General features: G+C 37.6%; 1 long non-coding RNA gene across 5 annotated transcripts; it reads left to right on the forward strand.

Moving 5' to 3' along the window:
• Positions 1–750: 750 nt before the first annotated feature.
• On the forward strand, positions 751–4,394 carry LOC120344983 (uncharacterized). 5 transcript variants are annotated; one of them, XR_013477193.1, is made up of 5 exons: positions 751–1,037; positions 1,937–2,050; positions 2,205–2,407; positions 3,157–3,315; positions 4,318–4,394. It is a non-coding gene; the product is annotated as an uncharacterized LOC120344983 (long non-coding RNA). The 5 variants fall into 5 exon arrangements; XR_013477194.1 differs by having other exon boundaries at positions 758–1,825; XR_013477197.1 differs by having other exon boundaries at positions 758–1,786.
• Positions 4,395–7,966: the final 3,572 nt, after the last annotated feature.

Raw genomic sequence — 7,966 nt, forward strand, 5'->3', positions numbered from 1 at the left:
AAAACAAATCTCACAGAGCTAACAGAAATATTTGAAATAAATAAAAGTAATAGCCTTCTGGAGAAAAATTTCATCTTTAACCACTAAAAATTTCAAAGCAATTGGTCCAGTGATCAAAGAGAAAAGCGGTTTTTTAATATTTCCACTAGGTGTCCAAAAAGTGTCAAAGAACAAATAGAACACCAAGAACAACATAACAACAAAACGATCGTTATGTCCACTAAACGTGTCCAATAACAACAAAACGATCGTTATGTCCACTAAACGTGTCCAACAAGAACAACATAACAACAAAACGATCGTTATGTCCACTAAACGTGTCCAATAACAACATAATATTGAAACGATCGTTATGTCCACTTCGTGTCCAATGGGGAAAATCTGAATAAAGTTATGGCTTAACCCAGTTCACATACTACGGGAATATATAACCTATAAACTTATGGCATTGTGTAAAATATGAACCAGCTTGCAATTTTATTTACAATTACCAGAATAATAATGAACGTGAAAGACTTCTAACATTTTTCCACCCATGTTTGTTTTTTGTCACAATATTCAAACATAAGTGAAGCAACCCAGATAGCACAACTACGTTGGGCCAACGTCATAATCCGCCGGCAACCGTTGTACGCGGTTTTACAACCATTTACCATGGTAAGGCCATGATTGGCCTTCAACGAAACACGCCGTCACGCTCCGATAGTTCGTATGAAAGTCCGTAATTATGCGAAGAAATGGGCGCGCGGTTCGAATATAGCACATGAGGTCGCCATTCATTTTGGCGGTACTCGTAATTGATGTCCTGTTGCGAGGTTTTTGCCGTGGATGGGACAGTGAGATTGAACTTTTAATGCTTTCATAGTAGAATGGCGAAAGTAGAGATAGTTGTAACCGTGTAAGTTAATCTAATGGTACCGGTACCCTAAGTGCGTTGTCAGGTCACGGTTCATAAGGGTGATACGGTACCATACCGGTAAAAGTTACATATTTATCCCTGGACACCGTAGGTACCGGTAACGAAAGAACGAGATGAGGTACGTTATCGTACTTGCTCTTTTGGCATTTTTTTGTTAAACTTTCTGAGGTCGCCATCTCTCATTTACCAGTATTCGTTATCGAGTACCGGTATTGGTCCTTCATCCCTGGATATGATTTTTTATATTTACTTTATTTGTCTAAACTCTAAGTGCTAACATTTTCGCAGCGCAAATCCAACCCGTTGGACGACTTAATCCAGTAGGGGATCTCAATTGGCTGAAATCTAAAATATGTTTTAACAATTGCCACAATCAAACTGAAACTAAAATTTGATGTTTTTAGGTAAAAAATAGCTCACGGATTATTGTTTTCCATTTTTGTAACACTTTAAAAAAAATTTTGTTTCTAAGGTATAACTTTTTACGCCACACATGCGAGATGCGACATGGCCCGCCAGTCTAGATGCGCAAAATTTTTGCACGCGGTCCGAGACTTTGCCCAACCCTGTTCTAGTTCATATTTTCAGCTTTGTTGAGAAATAAATTACTGATTTCTGAATTATATTTTGTTTTAAATTTCAATAGAATTATATTAGGTATATTTATATAATTTATTTTCAGTATGTATGCTATGTAAGCTTACCCAACCAACCTTAATTAAGTGTTATTATATTTTAAAGTGAATTGGAAAGTAGACCACTAGCAAAAAAGATTCGGGCGACTGGGCGAAGCCCATCTCTGTACAATGACTGTCAAATGTGCATGCAACTGTGCAATGCCCAGCGACTCTAAAAGCATGAAGTATTGTACGACACATCCTTTACAAATATTTGAACATATTTTGTGTACTATTCATTTTTTTCCGGTTATTCTTAATAATTATTACCGATTAGATATTCTGTCAAGTGTCAATATTACCATTGTAAGTTTAAGGATATATACCATTTTTATAACAGGACCTATGACAATGGACTGGAAAATTCACCTGCTCCAATTCCCTCTTTCACGCAATCATACACTGTGTCATTTCAGACATCTCAATGTTTCAATGCGGACAATGCCCAAAACAGGTGTTTTTGTTTTATAGTTTGATAGTAGCTCCTTGCATATCTGTGCCATAAAATATTGCGCAATAGCTAGATATATCGGTTGAATAATTATCTAGTACAACATTTGAAAGACAATAATGTACTATACATTGGGTAACACTAACTTAATTTTCAGAGATCAAGCCATGCTCCAATCCAGTCAATGGAAAAATTGTTGGGACAGGCGGTAGAAACTCTGATGCTACAAGCTACGGCATCTGCAACTTTCCACTGATTGTAGTGTGGACTCGGACATACCGGAATTGATGAAATTCATTGTCAATTCATTGTCTGATTACATTTTGATCCAGAATACATTCAAGGATGAAAAAATGGTTTGTAAGTTGAATATTTTTATAAGCTGATTACGGACACTTTACGGCGATGGTTCCCAAACTTGTTTTTCCGCGACCCCAATTTTTGTAAAATCACAGACTACAGATACTTGCGACCCCACAACGAGAAAACATTGAAAATCAATTTATTCTATTCTGAATATTCTATTTAATCATTCTGATGAAAATCGACTGTAAGTTTGCGGGGCGCGTTGGTGTAACGTGGTTGTACTTAACTGTTTAGTTCAGTGGTTCCCAACCTTTTTACCCAGCGGCAAGGGGGCAAGCAAAATAAATTTAAAAGAGTTCGCTGACCGGTAACACATGCCATCGTATGAAGACCATGATGTAAAAATCTCTGAGATTCAGAATATTTGTTTAGTTTTAGTACAATGTTAAAATATTGCAGATTACTCCATAATTAATTCGAAAGCTAAACAGAACATGAAAGTGAAATAGGTGAAAATACCTTTGCTGGGTCTCATCTTATTGAGTGCCTTTTATTTTTTGTCGTTTTGTTTTAGTCTGCATGAAGCGCTTCGAAATTATGTATGAAATACAATTTGCCCCATAATTTTGCTTCGTGTTCAAGGAAGATTATTTAAATGTCTTCATACGAATGCGATGTGGACAAATCACATATGTTTATATTTTAGAGTAGATACTCGTGATTATTAGCATAGAGCTTGTGCAACGAATGGAAACCTTTTCATTAAATGTATTCTCATAATTGTGCTTATTCACTCATTCCAGATAAGATATTTGTCAAGTCTCGGAGGTTGCTCCAAGAAAGACTGGTTTGGAAAATCATGAGCTCGGTTATAACAAATTTACTCTCCCGCTCTTTCAACTGTGCAGGACGCGGTGGATAAGAAGGAGTGAGTGGGACGCCCTTAGTTTCTGCTATTAAAGGTATGTAATATGTTTATCATATTGTACCACCATCTTTCTCTGCTCTACCCTCTTCTATTTTATAAGTACAAGATCATTTTGACTCCAAATCAGCTTAAGATAATTCATGAGGGAAATGAACAAAAATTGATTAAATAGAATCTGACAATCTGGAGTGAAAACAAAACCCTAATTAGGATTAAAGCGTAAAGAATATAAGGTTTTGCCAAAAAGATGCCTATCATGTTCATGAATTAAATTAAGTTACACACACACAACAACAACAGAGATATAATAAAATAAAAACAGGCGAGAAAATTTAGATAAGTTGGGTAGTGAACAAAATGTACTTGCCAGTTGCCACACCATTCATTTTTATCATTATGATTGTCAAATTGAATAATGATTTTGTAAACAACTGTGAACAGTAAAGAAATTGAATGTAGATTTTGTATACAAAAGTGAACAGTATAGAAAAATATTTATTAAGGAGATATCGCCAAGCTGATTATGGTTAGAGTCAAGTGCCAAATTGCCAATCCAATGTTGCCAGAGTTTGGTGCATAATGACGAACAGTGGTTTTCGAACTTATTTGTATCATCGCTCCCTTACAGTACTTTTTACATTATCATCCCCCCCTAGCACAAATTTATTGTAAATCAATTAAACAAATAGACTAATCATGGTGCATGATGTTTCTAATAAGATAAATGAATTTCAACAAGGAATATTTGAAGACATTTTAGTCAGATAAAATCTCAAATCATCATTACTCCCTCCAATAAATATTCCCCTCAAAACATTGTCTACGCCCCCCCTTGCAGAATCAAGAATTTCTGTATTCTCAATTATTATTGTCTTGTCAATGTAAGCTTCACTCACACATTTGCGACTGCAGAAACTTGGCTTAAGATTCCTACTCTGAAAATTTATTGGGATGCAGTCATTCAGACTAGGCTTTGAACTCTGGTGCTGTAATTTGCTAATACTGCAATTTAACACAGAATTTTTATATTTTTCAGCTCTGGATGATCTGGCAACGAACTTCGATTAATTTTATTACATGTATACATATTTGTAAAATAAAGACATTTTGTTATCTTTTGTTTTTTATTATATGAATAATGTTAGATTAGTGGGAAATTTCTATGTAGTATAGATCCATACCCTGTCTGTACAACACATCGCCTAACTTGGCCCGACCATATGCCACGATTATATTACAACGTGTCGCCTACGTAGGCCCGGCCTTATGTCACGATTGTGTTACAACGTATCGCCCACATTGGACCGGCCATATTTCACGATTGTGTTACAACGTATCGCCTACGTTGGCCCGACCGTTTCCCACGGTTGCATTACAACGAAAGGACCGACGTTGGCCCAGCGGCCAAATCTTCGCTGGAACATGGTTGTTCGCCATTATTGGGCCGGTGGTTCGAACAACGTTCGGCCATTGTTGTTCCGACGTAGTAGTGCTATCTGGGAAGTATTTGCCTGAAGCAGAGGGCTAAGATTTTTCGCAATCTTGTAATTTCCATGTCATACGATGCATCCGTTATTGAAGCTGACGTTTGCTATCTGTGCCCAAATCGTACGGTACTTTCAGTTGATTGATTTTTCCTGGCATAGTTTCGGAAGAATCACAAAGTTGCAAAATAATCGCAATAACGTTTGTAAATTAGATTGTAGTCTATTATTTTTAGGGCAAGAGCAATGGAATGAAACGTAATAAAGACTTGGATAATGCTGTCAGAAGAAATAAACATATATAGTCCAGTACCGACAGGCTGTGGCTGCTAGGACGTGTTACCGTGAATGGTTGGGAACCACTGCATTTAGCAATATAACCAGGTGCTTTTGGCAATAATGAAAATGGGCACCACAGAAATTTCTGCACTTTAGTAATTTCCTTAGACGATTTTTCAATGGACTCAGTGTTTTTAACGACATATAATATACCTCGATATTGGCCAGTTGCTTGAATCTGTTTGTGAAGGATGAAAAAGCTGACTGAACGTAAGAAATTTGGTTCGCGGATTTATTTTTCAAATTATCTTACGCATCTTATCGCAATTACGCATTTTTATCGAAAAAAATGAAATGAACAAGAAATAAAAATGAGATTTCATTTTCACGAAAACTGTAAAGCAAACGCAAACAGTTTTAGATGAACGACTTCTATTCAGCTATAACAACACTTGCTTCCAAACAATTCAGTATGTGTATTGTAATTTTTGAGAGTTAATTAGCCTAGTCGTGGGTTGTCATGCGTGACGTTATTAAATAAGCTAGATTCTGATACACCCGTTCATCTTCAGTCGCGGTAGCGCAGGGGGTACGTATAGACTTTAGATCATGGGTCGACAAACTACGGCCCGCGGAACGATACAATCCGGCCCACGACGCTTCACTGAATTATATTAACAAAGCAACTGTATTGACGAATATATTCTTCACGTAACAGGATTTTTTTTGAGACACCAAATTACATTATAACCTAACAAGTATATAATTCACAATCACTTGTTTTATGAGCCTATAAATTGATTATAATTAGACAAATGGCAACAGAACGTAAAAAAGTTGATGCTGAGTGCAAATGGTTCAATGGCGTAGAAAATATTCAAATAATCAGCCTTCGCGCGCTGCTTGAAATTTAACTGAAATCTGTGTGGAAAAATGTGATTCATTCTCCAATTCCTCGTGTTTAAACTTTTTTAAAAATATGTGCGGCCCGCCAATGATTTGCAACCCTAAATTTTGGCCCGCGAACGACAAAAGATTGCCGACCCCTGCTTTAGGTTAAACATTAGGCCAGGTTCCGGGAGTTTGAACCCCACCGAGTTGTAGGGCAGGATCAGCACACAATACAGGTGGTCATGGCAAAAAAGGGAGGGCATGACAGCAGGCCAAGGAAAATAAAAATGGTGAAAGTGGTGGTGGTAGAAACCTGGGTAGAGAATAGAAATCAGCGAGTGCGGTCACGCGGAGGAAAATAATAAAAACGAGCAAGCAAATCGTCAGTCGAAAAATAATACAATACAAGTAAAATGAAATATGGCGAACTCGGCGACCACATACACCACATAACGTTTGCACATAATATAGGACTAAGTATTCGACTTCGGTACTCCCGAAGTATGTGAGCCAATATGGCGGATACCGGGACGAAGTATGTGTACCAGGTTAGGGTTAGGCCATAATTTTATTCCAATTTTTCTTATTTTGTTTTATTACAAGTTAGGGGACTAGCCAAGATACTCTCGTAGTATTTGTACCTGAAATTATGGCCTAAATTATCATTCACGGAGCCCACAATAAATGTTAAAAATAAAACAAACAAAAAAACACCTTTTTACTTGACGATTAATGTTCATAGGTAAGTTGAAATTACTTTACCCAATTCAAAAGTTAAACCTTTTATAATATATACGATAAATAAAAGTCATAAATGATGCTAAATTTCACAGATAAATTTCATATATATATATATATATATTGAGATGTGCTGTCTCGTCCATTAGGCAAAATAAGCACGTGCTTAGGGAGCAAAGGAAAATGGGGCACCACAGAAATTTTGGACCTCCTGAAGTATGCGCACCAAGATGGCGCACAACCTGAACTCTGGTTGTGTACCAGGTTAGGGTTCAAGTTATGCGACATCTTGGTGCGCATACTCCAGGAGGTCCAAATTTTAATATACAAACCGCAATGAATGCACTTAAGATTAATTGACCATAGCCTTCACATTGATTAGCTGAAATTTCATCTGAATCACGGGAAATATGACGCGTGACCTCGACGTAGTATCAGAATGAATAGAGAGATGCATAGCACGCGCAATTTACTACATTTCATCTTTAGTGCCTGGGGTAGCATGTTTCACATGTCGTGGGGCTCTTTAGACAGAATTTACGGTGTTTTTCATTTGTTAGTGTGTACGATATCGTTTCAATCTATAAAGGGGCATAACGCATCGCCAATTTTGATCTGAGATGTTTTATAAATTCAGAAAAGTAAACCAGAGATACGACGGCTAGTTAGCACAAGAGACAGAAAGATTAAATTAGTATTTCTCCACTGACAGTCAGAAATTTAGTTTGCACATTCACTAATTTGAATTATCTTCGCATTTTCCCTAAAAACAAACTAAAATGAACAACAGTTTTAAAACGGGATATTCACGCATTCAACAGTTGAAGCAGCCAGCGCACACGATAGCACACACAGTTCAGGTTGTGCGCCATCAGTTCTGTAGGCGATTAGCCTCGTCATAGGCTGTCAAGTGTGACGTCGTTAATTAAGTAAGATTTTAATCCACCCTATCCTCAACAGTAGCGATAGCTCAGGGGAAGCCTTGGAACATGATCAAACATTAGGACCTTGGTACAAACCCCACATGGTGGAGTGAGTTGTAGGGGTGGGCCATCAGACAAGGCAGACGGTCGAGGGAGGAAAGAGGCAGGCGAGAGCAGCAGTCAAGGAGAGCAGAGATGAAAAGGAAATAAATAAGAGCCAGCATGGGAGTCAATGAAAATCGATCGGCGGGATGCACAAAGCGATAAGAGTGGAGTGAAAATGGAGACGAAAAAGAGTGAAGTCATCGAGGCGAAAGATATCAAGACGAGAGCAGTTGAGGGGGGAAGGGTCAGGCGAGAGCAGCAGCCA

This window comes from Styela clava, chromosome 1 (genome assembly GCF_964204865.1).
Source record: "Styela clava chromosome 1, kaStyClav1.hap1.2, whole genome shotgun sequence".
NCBI lineage: Eukaryota > Metazoa > Chordata > Ascidiacea > Stolidobranchia > Styelidae > Styela > Styela clava.